Genomic DNA, 16,277 nt, shown 5'->3' on the forward strand with positions numbered 1-16,277 from the left:
GTTTTTCAAAAGCTAAAGGACGAAATTAAAAAAATATGATATTGTTTTAGCGCGACGATGTGACGATTTATAATGAAAAAAAATTGCTGTGAAATCAAGGATAAGGATAATAAGCATAAATAGTGTTAAATAGATATTTCACCCACAAATTTTATTTATACTCTGTCATCTACTTATACTTGGTATATGTATTAGCCGCCCTTTGAATTCCTTTTTTCTTTTTTTAAATATTTCCCAAATGATGTTTAACAGAGCAAGGAAATTTTCACAGTATGTGTGATGATCCATAATAATTTATAGTCAAAGTCTAATTTGTTTTTATTTCAGCTAAAATAAAAGCCATTTTTAATTTTTTTAAATCATCTTAAGGACAAAATTATTAGCCTCTTTAGCTATATTTTTTAATAGTCTACGGAACAAGCCATCGTTATACAATAACTTGCCTAATTACCCTAACCTGCCTAGCTAACCTAACTAACGCCACACAGAAATGCCAACTGACCCAGCAGATGCTGTTAAAGCGGATGTTATATTATGAATGCCTTTAATATCATTATCATCATACCATTGTGACAAACATCACACCATTACTGGAAATAATATGTGTGGACATACAGTGAAATTAAATATCATGTCTCACAGGACCACGGTGCTACATAAATAAACATAATCATAAATATGAACACAACACTGGATGTAGAGATATTTTGTACATTACTAGCCAGAATGGTAATTTAACTATATAGCTACACAAATAAATAGTTAAACACATAAGACAGACTACACAAGTATATTTACATAAGATAAAACAATATCGTTTAAGACATTGTGCAAAAGAGATATTTTAAGGTTGAAGAAAAAAAGTAGTGCACCATGATTTGTATATTCACAGGCAAACATTGTTTTCTTTATTGAATCCTTGTAAGATGGAGTTTAAATAAAGTCTCCAGTGCATACAGAGAGAGGAGCATTTAAAGGTTTTCTGTCAAGCCCACTCACCGGTGTGAAGAACACTTCACAAATGCTTCAGAAAAGTTTTGTAAAAAACTATACGATCAATTAGTCATGACAACATACATTTTTTAGTTCATTGTAACATATAAACTAAGTTAATCATGTTCTAACTGAATTTTATAAGCAAGCTGTTTAGGTTAACATAATATAAGTTCTAACGACTCATAAGGTTAATTTGATTAAGCCTAAAACATTTTAGGCAGGATTATTTTACAGTGTAGAGATTGTGGCAAACAAATCAACATTCAGGACACAGAACACAACAATGGTAGAACATTACTGACAGCAAAGTCAGCAAAATTGACAAATATAGTCATAAAACTGTTTAATTTGTTCACACTAAAAATCCATTTGGGAGTAAATATCTTACTGAATTGTAGAATCCCAAACTTCTGTTTATTTATTTAGTGAAACATGTAACTCTTCTAAACAGCTGTATTATTAAACATAGTCGTCAAATGATGTACAAAGCAGTAAGCTCAACAACTTTTATTAAAGCAATCAGTTTATAAGTCGGCTCATAATTATCTACAGTGTTGTAAATATAACAATGCTTACTAATGTATTTTATGAAGTCTGCTCACTTTATAATGCAATTTCCTTTAAATGCTTTAAAACACTGAATAAAACAAATTTTTCAACAATGGAAATTAGTTTCTTTTTAAAATAATTATGAAATAATCAAATTCTGTCATGATGTCTAAAATGTGTTTCTTTTCTTTTGTTTTAAAGGTTTGGGAATATAGTCAGACTGTGGCATTTTGAAATCATAAGTAAATAAGCAGAAATCTGCATGAGAATATTAAAATTTCTAAAGAGAGTTAATAAGAAAATATGAAATTAAATTTGTTCCCTGAAACAAAGTGCTGCAGAATAGATATCTTTTGTTCTGTATTTCATACATTAGACTCCATCCTGGCAAATAAAAGATTTCATTAGTTTCTCTGCAGAGGAAAAAGCATGAGGATAGCCTTAAAACATAACATCTTAATTGTTTTGATAAATCAAGTGAATTCTATTTACCCATCAAAATACAATTTTTGTATTCAGAGTTTATTTAGAACCAAAGAATGATTGTTTTGAGTTATCTTGACATGTTTCAATGAACCCCACACTGAATCTGAAATAATCTAAACGTGATTTTGACAGAGAACATGCAATCTGAGTATTATCAGTGTTAATCCTAAAAAAGCTATTATTATAAACCTAAAAGGCTATTATTTAAATTAAGGGTCACACTTTACAATACATGTATTTAGTAAATATAGTAAAAACTATAATTCAACATTTCCTAATGCATTGTTAAAATCCAAACTGTGTGTTAACAAAACATTTTAAAAGATGAATATAAAAGTACTGTTCACTGTTTGTTAGTAAATACATTAATAATAAATCATTATTGTAAAGTGTCACCAGAATAAGTTATTGGACGTGCATAAGCTCTCACTTTTATATAAAGACATTCTCAGTGTTTTTGTTTCTTAATATAATATATACTCTTTTACAATGGAAATAAATACTTTTTTTTATCAACAAAACTCAGTCCCAATTGTGTGTATGATATATCTGGAAATAAATATCATCTACAGACGTTTTTGACACTAACATAACTTCATATTCCAAGTATTTTTGAAACCTGTGCTGGACAAACATTTAAAAGTAATAAATTACAATCTTAAGTCAATCTTTATCTTACAAACAAAAACAAAAAACGCATAATAACACCCACTTTCAAATTTTACTCATGCCTTATAACTATTGTTTAATGTAATGCAAGATTGTAATGTTACTTTAAAAAGTAACTTTACACAATAGTTACCCAGGAAGACAAGCCATTAAAAAGTTTATGGTTTATATATCTCATATCTTATATAAGTTTAAATATCTTTAAAATAATAGTGGAAAAAATATGTAAAGAGGGAAAAGTTGTGAGGGTCTATTGTTTTTGCTATCTTACCCAGGTCAAAACTTAACAATTGCAGCTTACCATTTTTTTTTACAGTGATGCATACTGTGTCTTACCCTTTCATATTTAGCCTACGGTATCTATCCTCAAACTGCAGAACAATCTTTTCTAAGTTACGTGGTTTAAAAGATACCGTATAACCCAGAAATGAACTGAGTAATTAATATTGTGTGCGCACAAACAGACAGATGAAATGGCAGTGATTCGCCAGAGGGTGACTGACAGCCCGGTTCCCGCAGCTGATCTCGCGGCGCGGAGCTGCTTGGAAACAAACTGCGGCGTCTCGAGTTTCCGCGCGCGCGATCGATGGCTGATGAGCCGCTGAGAGAAGCCCGAGCGCCGGCCGACAGTATCGCGTTGCTCGCGCGGTGGGGGGAGACTGGGTATCGACGCGTGACCGATCGCTATCATAATCACACTTCCCCTCTTATCGCCTCAACTTGCTGAATAAAACATACCGCTTTCCTGCCAAGAGCAGTCACCCCGAGCAAACTTATTCAAGTTCATTTCACACTCCGAGGAAAGAGAGAAAAAGAGAAATATGAGATTGAATAAATGCGATTGCGATTCGATATGAACGACTTTATCATTTATTTGAACTTGTTTATGCTTTTGTTGTTAATTTTAATAATTGTTTCTATTAAATGAAGTTATCAGATGCAGGTCTCTCATGACACGAAACTCACTAAAGATGACTAAAATGTTTGGATAGTTTCCATGAAGTTCAAAAACGATTTTTATTCGACTTAAATAGCCTTGTTCTTTGTGCTGTTGTTTTCCCAATATCATGTCATTTGGATGGAAAGTCAAAGAACTGCCTTTTGTTATTAAAATATTTTACAGAAAGGAAATGAAGACATGAAGTATTGGAAAATTTCAAAAATATTTACCTGTTAGTCACGTGAGCTTTTCTTTTTTTTTCAGTAAAACTACAGAAAAGAAATATGAAAATATTGTTAAAATATATGATAAGTTTGCATGTTCTCCCCGCGTGGGTTTCCTCCGGGTGCTCCGGTTTCCCCCACAGTCCAAAGACGTGTAACAGATGAATTTGGTAGGCTAAATAGTCCGTAGTGAATGAGTGTGCACGGATGTTTCCCCAGATTAATAAAGGAACTAAGCAGAAAAGAAAACTATGAATGAATAAATGAAAGAATCCTCGCACTTATGAAGAAGCTTTAACATTATTCAAATAGGTAATATTATACCAATTTGACTTCTAGTAATATCTTATTTGAAACTATATAAAACATTTACGCATGGAAAAAAATCTACATATGAAAAATTTGGGCACCCCTGGTCTAAATCAATGTGTTTTCTACTTTTGCACTATGTGTCCTAAAATCACTGTCCATTGAGACTATATCCCTTTTACTTTTCTTCAATGTGTTTAAAATAATGAACACATTCTCTCATTGAGTTTTTAAAGTTTTTAAAACACAGGATTTATTTATGATCCGAGGTCTGTGTTTTACCTCAGAAGTTCCCTGTACATATAAAGATGCATTTTCATATTTAAAAAATGTATTTTTTATAGTAGCTACTTTGAAGTCTTCATTTTAGATTTAGGGAATATTATACCATTCTGACTTCTAGTAATGTCTTATTTTAAACTATATAAAACATTTACTCATGGGAAAAAATCTAGAGGTAGTATTTAATAAAACTGAAACTTTGGCCTAAAGACACAGCCATGAAATAAATAAATAAACAAATAAGCAAATAAGGAAACAAATCAATCAATCAATCAATCAATCTGGCGTTAAACTCAGTTAAATTAAATTGACTTTTTTCTCCTATTAATTTGATATTTCTTTTACTCTAAAAAGTGCTGGGTAGTTGTAACTCAAAAACTGGGTCAAAAAATTGACAACTGTGGTATTAAAAAGTGTTATGTCATGTTCAAGAAACCAGTCTGAGGCCCCGTTTACACTAATGCGTTTTAGTTTGAAAACGCATAAGTTTTGCTACGGTTACGCCATCCGTCCACACTACGCCGGAGTTCTCGAGCGCCGAAAACGGAGCGTTTCGAAAACGCTGGAGAGGCCGTTTTCATTCTAAAACGCTGCAGCTCCGTCTCAGTGTGGATGGGGAAAGACGGAGATATCTGAAAACGGAGGCGGGGCTGCAGACATTCGCCTCTCTGATTGGGGCTTTTCCTCAATATTAAGTAGCCTAACACACAGTTCAGTCCTGAATCTTCTCCGTTTAAGTTCAGACTTCGCAAGTTTGATCAAGGCTGCATCTCTTCTTCTCAGTTTGATATGGAAAACATACCGAGGACCAGCGTCAATCTTCACAGGGAACAGTGTACTTTATAACTTCATTCACATCACCTTGGCTACGTTGTTTCACTTTCTCAACAATAAAATGTAAACTTGATATAAGGAACTGCCTATTTTTATTTTAATATTAACAACTAAACAGACAGCAGAAATGTTGAGGCGCCGTGCTGCATGAGCGTCATCTTCACTGTGTGCATATTTATAACAAAACGGAGCCGATAACAGCCTCCTTTCAATTTCAGTGAAAATACGAAACACACCCTCTCTTTTGCTGAATATCAGTTTTAATAATCGATAATGGCCATTATAAAAGTATAACATACAATAAGTTTATACATTATAGGAAATAAAGGCAAGCGATCAGTCAATATACAGAATGTAGGCTACGTGGTTTCATTAATCATTAACTTATCTTTGCGCTCAGCCAAAACACGTTACCTGAGAACAAGTAATAGATTCCAGTGACCAAAGTCAGGGAATATGTCGTTAGATAAAGACAACAAGATGAATGAAATATCACGTTTTATAAATATAGTGAGATTAGATCCAGCGGGAGATGCTTGATGAGAAGTCCGACTAGCAGAGCTCTCATCTGGGTAGATGGGCTCCAGCGATTGCCAAAGTGTGTGTGTGTGGTCACGTGATGTGCGTTTTCAGCGTTTTGGTGTGGACGGAGAGCAGTTCAGAAACGCTGGGTAAAACGCGAGTGTGGACGCGGATCGTTTTCATTCTAAAACGCCGTTTTAAAACTAATACGCACTAGTGTAAACGGGGCCTGAGATGATTCACGCTTTATGACATGGCGCGTTATCCTGCTGAAAGTAGCCATCCAAAGATGAGTACTGTGGTCATAAAGAGATGGACATGGTCAGCAACAATGGTCAGGTAAGATGTGGCATTGACACAAAGCTCAATTGGTACTAATGGACCCAAAGTGCCAAGAAAATATCCCCACACCATTACACCACCACCAGTGTGAACCAAGGCAGGATGGATCCGTGCTTTCATGTTGCTGTTTCATGTTGTTGTTTAATGTCGCAGCAGAAATCGAGGATCATCAGAGCAGACAATGTTTTTCCAGTCTTCTATTGTCCAATTTTGGTGAGCATGTGCGAATTTTAGCCTCAGTTTCCTGTTCTTAGCTGACAGGATTGGCACCTGGTGTGATCTTCTGCTGCTGTAACCCACCTGCCTTAAGGTTTGATGTGTTGTGCGGTTAGAGATGCTCTTCTGCATTCCTCGGTTGTAGCGAGTGATTATTTGAGTTCCTGTCACCTTTCTATCAGCTTCAACCAGCCTGGTCATTCTCCTCTGACCTCTGGCATTAAGGCATTTGCGCCAACAGAACTGCCACTCAATGGATATTTTCTCTTTTTCATTCTCTGTAAACCCTAGATATAGTTGTACGTGAAAATCCCAGTAGATCAGCAGATTCTGAAATACTGGTGCCAACAACCATGCCACATTCAAAGTCACTTAAATCACCTTTCTTCCACATTCTGATGCTCGGTTTGAACTGCAGCAGATCGTCTTGACCATGTCTTCATGAATAAATGCTTTGAGTTGCTGCCATGTGATTGGCTCATTAGAAAATTGCGTTAAGAAGCAGTTATACAGGTGTACCTAATAAAGTGGCCGGTAAGTGTATATATACCTCTTTCCGCAACTAGAGAAACAAATATTGTTTCACTTGCTTGTCAAAAATATATATGAATTCTGATTATATCTTTGTTCCTTTTAGGAAACCTGAAGGACAAATAAAATACCAGTTTTTATTAAAAGTCAGTGCAATAATCGCTAAACATTTTTTTTCTTCAGGAATTTAGGCAATTCAACCTAATGCAAATTAATCTGGTGTTAATTTGACATGTTTCATATAAAACCGTGTATTCTGTCAAATAAGTGAAAAGAGCTTTGTCTGGAAATAACTATTTTGAGGCTATGCTACATTTTTTGTAAAGGACAACTTAATTATGTCATGTTTAATGTAAAGCTTTTGCATAGAACAAGGTAAAAGGCATTTAGATATTTACATATATATTTGTAAAGCAGTAGTTTTAACTGGACTATGGATTAACTGACTTTGTGCAAAAGGAAATCATATCAATCAATAAAGTTTCCCAATAAAGTTGAATGTTTAGATGGCCTGGTAAGCATATTACATTATTATAGTTTTATGGGATTATCTCTGCATACATTAACCGTCAAGCACGTGGAGATAATATTATTACTAACAACACACGTGAGTACACTCTAAAACATTTTGTTCTTTTTCCGTCATGTATGGATTAGGCATGCACAGGTGATTGAAGAGTCTTAAAGAGATAGCTCAACCAAACATGAACATCATCATTTAATCACTATTTTCTCACTATCAAGTGTTTGCAAACCTTTATGAGTTTCTTTCTTCTGTTGAACACAAAAGACGATATTCTGAGGAAAACTGAAAGCCGGTAACCCTTGACTCTCATGGTAGGACAAACAAATATTATGGAAGTCAATGGTTACAGGTTTTCCACATTCTTCAAAATATCTTTTTTTGGTATTTAACATAAGAAACACACTCATAAAGCTTTGGAACCATGTGAGGCTGAATAAATAGTGAGTAAATTTACATTTTTGGGTGTTCTATCTCTTTAAATACACCGCAAAATCTGAGTAAAATGTACTCAGTTTAGTTAGTATTTGCTTCCTCTCTAAATTGAGTTGATGTTACTCAAGTTAATAAGGCATTGAAAGGATTAATTGGGTGATGATTGATTACTGATGATGAACACCTGCTGTTAAAATGCAGAAACACAAAACTAAAATTGACTTTAGTCACAGATTTATAATGAAATATAAATACATTGACTTTCTCAAAATCTCAGCAGAGGATCATTAAGCAACTCCACAAACAACAGCTTTACTTTTACCAACCTGCTTGCCCTTATTTAAAGAGGCACCCAATATTCTCTGAACTGAGTAGATTTTGCTGTGTATTAGTCTTAAATGGCACATTGTCGAAACAACCATGGCCCAAAACACATTTGCCTACAATATGACTTAAACCTGACCAAAACATTGCAGGCCTAAGCCTCTAAATCACACTGATGACAGCATCAGTGATAAGATCTCAGGCTGAAGCGTCACCTGTAAGTCATGACTCCAGTATTCAGAGCTTCAGGCAAACCCACACGCAGGATCCAGGTGCAGCAGCCCAGGGGAACACCATGCACAGCAGGAGGGGGCTTTTCTCTGAGGGACAGGAGGAACTGGAGAAGCACCTCGAGGTGCAGAACACCCCAGGCTTGAACTCACATCTGGGGCCTGGGAAAATGTCATCAACTACACTCTGAAAAGATCCAAAAGAAAGTATTAAGATGAATAAAAACCATTTATTCATTTATTTTCTTGTCGGCTTAGTCCCTTTATTAATCCGGGGTCGCCACAAGATTTTAAAAGAGAAGTGTGTGTGTGTGTGTGTGTGCGTTTGTGTGTGTGAGCGTGCTTGTGCGTGTGTGTGTGTGTGCGTGTGTGTGTGCGTGCGTGCGTGTGTGTGTGTAAATAGTATATAATCCAAACAACATTTACAGAAACCTCTGAGGATTGATTCCATGGATGCAATAAGTTCTGGAAACCATGTGTGCCAGTTAAAGGGATAGTTCACCCAAAAATGAAAATGTACTCACTGTTTGTTTACTTTCCTCAAGTGGTTCCAAATTTTATCAGTTTCTTTCTTCTGCTAAACACAAAGGAAGATATTTTGAAGAAATTTGAAAACCAGTCACTATTGACTTCCATAGTAAGAAAAAAAGTTGTATGGATGGTTACAGGTTTCCAGCTTATAAGTTCAGCTTCAACAACAGCATGAAAGCATGGATCTATCCTGCCTTATATTAATGGTTTAGGCCGCTGCTGGTGGTGTAATGGTGTGGGGGATCATTTCTTGGCACACTTTGGGTGTCACACCCTCGGCCAGGGCTGGACTGATGCAAAAAATCGGCCCTGGCATTTTGGGCCAGAGCGGCCCACTAAATTCAATCAAAATGCCATCTATCTATGCACGTTCAATATTTTTATGAACTCAAATTCTATAAAACACAAAAGCCATATATATGAAATAAATAAATAAATACAAACTTTAATCTCTATTTAATTTCTGTATACTGTCCATAAAGATATTTGTTGAGTTCTAAAAAATACACTATTCATTCATTTATTTTTCTTCGCATAAGTCCATTATTTATCAAGGGTTGCTGCAGTGGAATGAACTGCCAACTATTCCAGCAAGTTTTATGCAGCAGATGCCTTTCCAGCCACAACCCAATATTGGAAATCACCCATACACACTCATTCACACACACACTCATACACTACAGCCAATTTAGCTTATTCAAAACACTATTCACTCAGCCTATATTCAATAATAAACATAACAAAAACTGCCTGCTAATGCATGGCTAAATCTTCAAAGGGAACCTCTTTCACCTCACCCTGCTTGCTGTTTCACTATCTAAACAATGAAAACATAATATAAGTCAAATTTGTTTCATTTTGATATTATGATTAACAGACACCAAACAGCCTCGTGTAGCTGCATATTTATATGAGCATCCTCTTCACTCTGCATATTTATAACAAAACAGGGCTTAAATATAACTGTCTCCTTTCATTTCCATTGAAAAGAACAAACTTTACCCCGTCTCTTTTGCAGAATATCAGTAATAATAATCAATAATGGCCATTATAACAGTATAACGTACATTAAATTTAAACGATAAAGGTAAGCAATCAGTTAATGTGCAGAATCAGTGTATGTGGTTACATAAATTAATATATTAGCTTATCTTTGCACTCAGCCAAAACAGTTAACTGAGAACAAGTGATTCAAAAGATTCAAAAGAGTTGTTAGATAGACAACAAGATGAATATCACGTTTAACAACTATAGTGAGATCAGATCCAGCAGATGAACTGTCTGACATGCACTATACTCTCACCTGGGGTTTATTATGCTCACCCGCTGAATTACTGGCTGAAGCTCTTGGCAGAGAGTGTGTGGTCACGTGATTTGCGCTTTTAGCCGTGTACTAGAAAGAACAGAGAACTTTTCAGAATCGCTAAATGAAACGCCGGTGTATTTCCCGCGATTTCTCTGCGCCTCCCTTGCGTTTCTTCTCTCTGACTCTCGACTATTTTGACAAATACACACAGACGATGCACGCTCACACGGAGTCCAAAATAGGAGTTTGTGATTGGGCCAGCCAAATGTCAGTAAAGAAAAGAACCAATGGGCTGCAGAGTGTCACATGGGCCGGCCCGGTGTGTCTGTCCGGGAAAAAAAGCATCTACTTTCAGATAGTCACAGATCACAGAAGCGTCAATTAATAAGGCCGAAAAAAACGATAGGCTGCTAAGCCTTTTATGGGCCGATCAGATCATAAGACAATGATCAGCCCGGCCCAAAAAGTACGTCGGCCCACCGGGAAAGTGCCCGGTTTGCCAGATGGCCAGTCCGCCCCTGCCCTCGGCTCGTTCCTGCAGCTCCAATCACCGCTCTCCCTCATCAACCACCTTTCACCAATCCTGCAAACAATCATCTGCACCCATAATCACCGGACACTATAAACCCACCTCATTCTCTCACTCATGAGCCAGTATCGCAGTCGGGTGGTTCACTTCACAGTCTCTCCTCCATCAACTCTTTTTCCATGGATGTCTCCATTTGACCTTCGTATGCATAGACAACTGAATAAGGGAAGTGACTAAGCTATTCGAGCGTTAAGCCTGATTTATACTTCTGCGTCAAGTGACCGGCGTAACCCACGGCGCAGGCAACGCGCGTGGCTGTGCATTTATACTTCTGCGCGCTGTCTCTGCCGGTCTGCATTAACACTTCCGAAACGCTAGTTGGCAGTGAGGTGTAAATGTTCCTCTGTGTCAAGTTTCTTCGCTACTTTTTTGCATTTCCTGAACACTTCCGGGATGTACAAGTGGCTCAAACTCGCTCATTTTGAGGCAGGAACCGGCGGACGTGCAACAACTTTAACTATGAGGTAAACACAAAACAAAACTTTCCATCTGGAGCTCCTTCACGGGACTCCACACTTGTAAACAATCGCTCGCGCGGCGTCGCGCCATTCGCGCGCCTCTCGGTCCCGCCCAGACTCGTCAGCGCTACCAAGCCGACCAATCACAGAGCTTATGCTACGCGTCGTTGCGACGTGTAGTTACATTTTTTGAGAGGTGCACGTCAGTGACGGCGATGGCCACGGCGAAGGGCTATGCGTCAGCGCCGTAGCATACGCCGGTGTTTGACGCAGAAGTATAAATCAGGCTTTAGCCTGAAGATCTGATGTTAACCTGATGAACTGTGTGTGAGATCACTCACCTTCTGATGTTCCCCGAAACAAACTACGTGTGGGATCACTCATCCTCAGATGTTTACCTTGTGAACTGTTGAGGAGATCACTAACATCTACAACACACTCTCCTGCTTCATTACTCTGATACAGTAAAGTTGTGTTGAATAAAACCCATAAAAGATAACCTTCCTTGTGTGTAACCGTGACACTGGGCCCATTAGTACTAGTTAAGCACCGTGTCAAGTACTAATTGAGTATTGTTGTGACCATGTCCATCCTTTATGATCACTGTGCATCCATCTTCTGATGGCTACCTTCAGCAGGATAATGCGCCATGTCTTAAAGCGCAAATTATATCAGACTGGTTTCTTGAACATGACAATGAGTTCACTGTACTCAAATGGCCTCCACAGTAACCAGACCTCAATCCTATTGAGCACTTTTCGGATGTTGGTGCTGCGTGTGATGTGAAAAACAGATCTATTAAAAATTAACAATGACTGGCTGATGGCAGAGCAGCATAATGACATCATCTGATTAATATTCAATTATTCATTTGTCAAAACTACATAAAGTTCATAGTAAACAATTTGTTAAATTTGATGTGCAATAACTTTCCACATTTGTTGTGGGCTGCAGGCTTAACACTTTCATGTGTCAAGAGTATTTAGCAATTTATTTAGTTTTACATTTATTTTAAAAGAAGCATTTTGATATTGATAAAGAAGTCTGCAACTTTTGTGAAGCTTCAAATCACCGTCACATTAGCTGTCAAAACACGTGAACGACTGCATAATTATTATTCAGTAAAAAAAGCTGTCGAATTTTGTGCATGCCTATCATCATACATAAAATGTACTAAAGCTGGTATACCTTAAAATAGTGTTCGTTTGAATCTAAATAGTCCATTTGGACTTGGGGAGAAGCACCCCGTGACAGTACATTATAAATAAACAAACAATATAAGACTACATTACAAAAAAAAAAATGAAATCTGAGACTGATTGGGATCAATGCCTTTTATATGTTTATTCATGTTCCATACATTCCAGACACCATCTTATTCAGTACAAAGGATTACACAAACTTTTCATTCATTTTCTTGTCGGCTTAGTCCCTTTATTAATCCGGGGTTGCCACAGTGCAATGAACCGCCAACTTATCCAGCAAGTTTTTACGCATTGGATGCCCTTCCAGCTGCAACCCATCTCTGGGAAAATTACACAGACTTCACTATTCTAAAACAAAGCTTAATAAATTCTATCCCTCGGTTTCCCCCACATGTAACAAGTGTAAAGCAGCTGAGGGCACCTTAGCACATCTTTTTTTTGGTCTTGTGTTCAAATTCAGAATTTTTGGTTAGAAATATTTCAGTTCTTTGCTAAGGTTTATGATTGCGTTTTACTCCCTGACCCAATGATACCAATTTTTGGCTGGTCTCTCAACCGAAATGTACAGTTACCTGTTCAGTATGGCATGATCATAGCTACAAAAAAAAGTTATCCGTTGTTTTTGGAAAAAAAAAATGTTAGGCCTTTTTTTCTGATTAGCTTCTCGGACTCACCTCCACTTTACATTTGGAAAGAATAAGATATACCACCTCTGGGAACTTTGATAAAATGTGGGTTCCAGTCTTTCTCTTTCTACAACACCATAAAGACTAAGGGTGTCATTTAATTTCTAAAGATTTGTAAGTTTTTTTTTTTCTCCACATCTATTGCTGTGTCTTTTTATAGGTCATATATGTTTTGTATGTTGCCATTTTCTCTTGTTTCTTGCTTTATTTTACATTTTGCACAGATTATTGTCTCATGATGGGTTTGTCTGTCTGTTCTTTGTTTTTCTGTCTGAAAAAAAATTAATAAAAAAAATATTCAAAAAAAGAATTTTTTTTTTTTTTTCCAGTATGGGATTAATCTTGTCAAATAAAGCTAGTACATTACTACTATAATAATATATATATTTTTATACGCTTAACACTTGCATGTCAAATCAAAAATATGTCAGTATGTTTATATTTGTTTAATAGGATTTAAAATAAGTGAACAAACAAACTGAATAAATATGACACCGGTGGATCACAATAACCCAAACTGATACATCGTGCTGGATTTTCACCGTTCCACTGAATATTTAAGTGACCTGACTGAGTCATTTTCTGAGGCTGTCCTCTCAGGTCAGGTCCTGAGATAACCCTCCTGGACATACATATATGTATACTTTTAAAACAAACAAACATCTTTTTACCATGGTAAACCCTTTTCATAAATCTTACTCTAATGGTTTCAACTTAATTGTCATTTTATAAATAAGATATAAATGTGTTTACTCAAATATGAACCGTTTAACTCTCTTTTGGTACAAGGGGTCAGCGGAGCCCACGGTGGAGGGCAGGGGTGTGAAGTGACAGTCAGCACATCTGCTCACATTAATAATGCAGAGAGCTTTAAACGGCAGTTTGTCACTTATTGAGTGCTGCCAGCTGTAATCTACACTGACATCCAAGCTGCTGCCAGGGGACTCGACCAGAAGAATCGGATGAAGAGAGCGAGAGAGAGAAAGGATGAGAGGCCACCAGACAGAGAGGACAAACAGCAACATGAAACTTCTGTCTGAGCAACACTTTCACTCCAAATATTTCATTTCTTAAAGAACTGGATGAACGTTATTATCAGAAAACAAAATCAATCAGCCAATAATTGGTTGAAAGACCTCCTGTGATTTCTTTTGCAAATGATGTTTAACAGAGCAAGGAATTTTTCCACAGTATTTTCTATAATATCTTTTTCTTCTGGAGAAAGCCTTATTTGTTTTATTTTGGCTAGAAGAAAGTAGTTTTACATTTTTTAAATCCCTTTTAGGTCAATATTTTTAGCCGCCTTAAGCTTTTTTTTTGTTCAACTGTCAACAGAACAAACTATTACTATACAATTGCCTAATTACCCCAGGGTTTCTACAGGTTTCACCAAGTTAAATTTAAGACTTAAAACATTTTTCAGACCATGAATGAAATTTTAGACTCATCAAGGGGTAAACGCTAAGGAATTTCCCAAATGGCCCAGACCGAAAAGATTTTAATTTGCCCTTTCCGCTTGTTAAGTGGTGACGTGTTGGTGACGTATGAAATACTGTTTCCGGGTCCAAGCCGCCACTCATTTAAGTTGAGAAATCATTTGTTTATGATCACTTTTTATTCATATCACACATTAAAGTTAATTTTTATATAAAGTCATAGTGTACACAAAAATCTCTGGGCTTGCTGCATCACAAATACCAAAATTTTTACTATAAAAAAAAAAATGAATCACTTTCTGGCCATTGGATATTAGGCAAGGACAGATATATTGTGGGGGCAAAGCAGTGGCGCAGTAGGTAGTGCTGTCGCCTCACAGCAAGAAAGTCGCTGGTTCGAGCCTTGTCTCAGTTGGCGTTTCTGTGTGGAGTTTGCATGTTCTCCCTGCCTTCGCGTGGGTTTCCTCCGGGTGCTCCAGTTTCCCCCACAGCCCAAAGACATGCGGTACAGATGAATTGTGTAGGCTAAATTGTCCATAGTGTATGAGTGTGTGTGTTTCCCAGAGATGGGTTGCGGCTGGAAGGGCATCCGCTGCGTAAAAACTTGCTGGATAAGTCGGCGGTTAATTCCGCTGTGGCAACCCCAGATTAATAAAGGGACTAAGCCGACAAGAAAAGGAATGAATATATATTGCAATCATGATTTTCAAAAGTATTAAATTGCTTTGTAAACGCTTATTATTACCATTTTATGAGTCTCCCCATTCAGTTGAACAGAGCGCTTGGACCCGGAGACGCTTTGCTTCACACTTAACAAGCGGATAGTATATTTTTTATAATTTAATACATCAAGATTTCAGATGCAAAAACCTCTATGCATTTTTCTCAGGTGATTGTGTAGGTTCAGTAATTTCAAATTTTTTCAAACACAGAAGGCTAAGGAAAAATGCACATTTAAGAGGAAAATTTCTGATGGTGCTTAAAGGTTTCTGCATCTCAACACATTTAATAATACAATAATAATTTTATAATAACATTTTATTTTTAAATATTTTAGACATTTCTTGGCAAAATATTTTAAACATTGTATAAAAACAAGCAAGCAAAATACACTCTCTTTAAACAACTGATCAAATGTTAATAAACTAAATCTATACACAATCTGTCCAAGTTGGTGTCAGCAGTAAATATATGGAGCACTTTTAAACAAATGTTTTTGTAAGGAAAATAATTAAATCATTATGATAAAACAGAGTTAAAAATGACCCTTTTAAATAAAAAGGTTAAAGTTTGGTATTGAGATTAGGATTGTTGCTGTTGCTGATGTGCAATAATGGCCAGATTGGGAAGCACAACATCAGGGTTTCTGCAGGTTTCTTCAAATCAAGTGCAAGACTTTAAGACTCTTAAGACCATGAGTGAAATTTTAGACTTATACAGGGCTAAATATTAAAGTTTTTTTTCTGATGGGTCGGTTACTTCTATAAATAATTTGTATAATGCTGGAAGATCATGTAAAGGGATTCATACAGTAAAAATGTCAGGCTAAATAAATAATGAAAATGAATCATTGACTTCTGCTGTTTTCATTAGTTTCAAAAGCACAGATTTCTTTACAATTTAAAATGACATCTTTGAATATTTTTCCAGCTGG

The 16,277-nt window shown here is 36.4% G+C and overlaps 1 long non-coding RNA gene across 3 annotated transcripts; it reads right to left on the bottom strand.

Annotated features, from left to right (window-relative positions):
• Positions 1 to 5,536: 5,536 nt before the first annotated feature.
• On the bottom strand, positions 5,537 to 11,793 carry LOC141378767 (uncharacterized). 3 transcript variants are annotated; one of them, XR_012394099.1, is made up of 4 exons: positions 11,638 to 11,793; positions 10,881 to 10,976; positions 8,937 to 8,989; positions 6,642 to 8,599 (listed from the first exon to the last, which is right to left on the bottom strand). It is a non-coding gene; the product is annotated as an uncharacterized lncRNA (long non-coding RNA). The 3 variants fall into 3 exon arrangements; XR_012394098.1 differs by lacking the exon at positions 11,638 to 11,793 and having other exon boundaries at positions 5,537 to 8,599; positions 10,881 to 11,416; XR_012394100.1 differs by lacking the exon at positions 11,638 to 11,793 and having other exon boundaries at positions 8,937 to 8,986; positions 10,881 to 11,140.
• Positions 11,794 to 16,277: the final 4,484 nt, after the last annotated feature.

The sequence above is a fragment of the Danio rerio genome, chromosome 18, assembly GCF_049306965.1.
Source record: "Danio rerio strain Tuebingen ecotype United States chromosome 18, GRCz12tu, whole genome shotgun sequence".
In the NCBI taxonomy this organism is placed as follows: domain Eukaryota; kingdom Metazoa; phylum Chordata; class Actinopteri; order Cypriniformes; family Danionidae; genus Danio; species Danio rerio.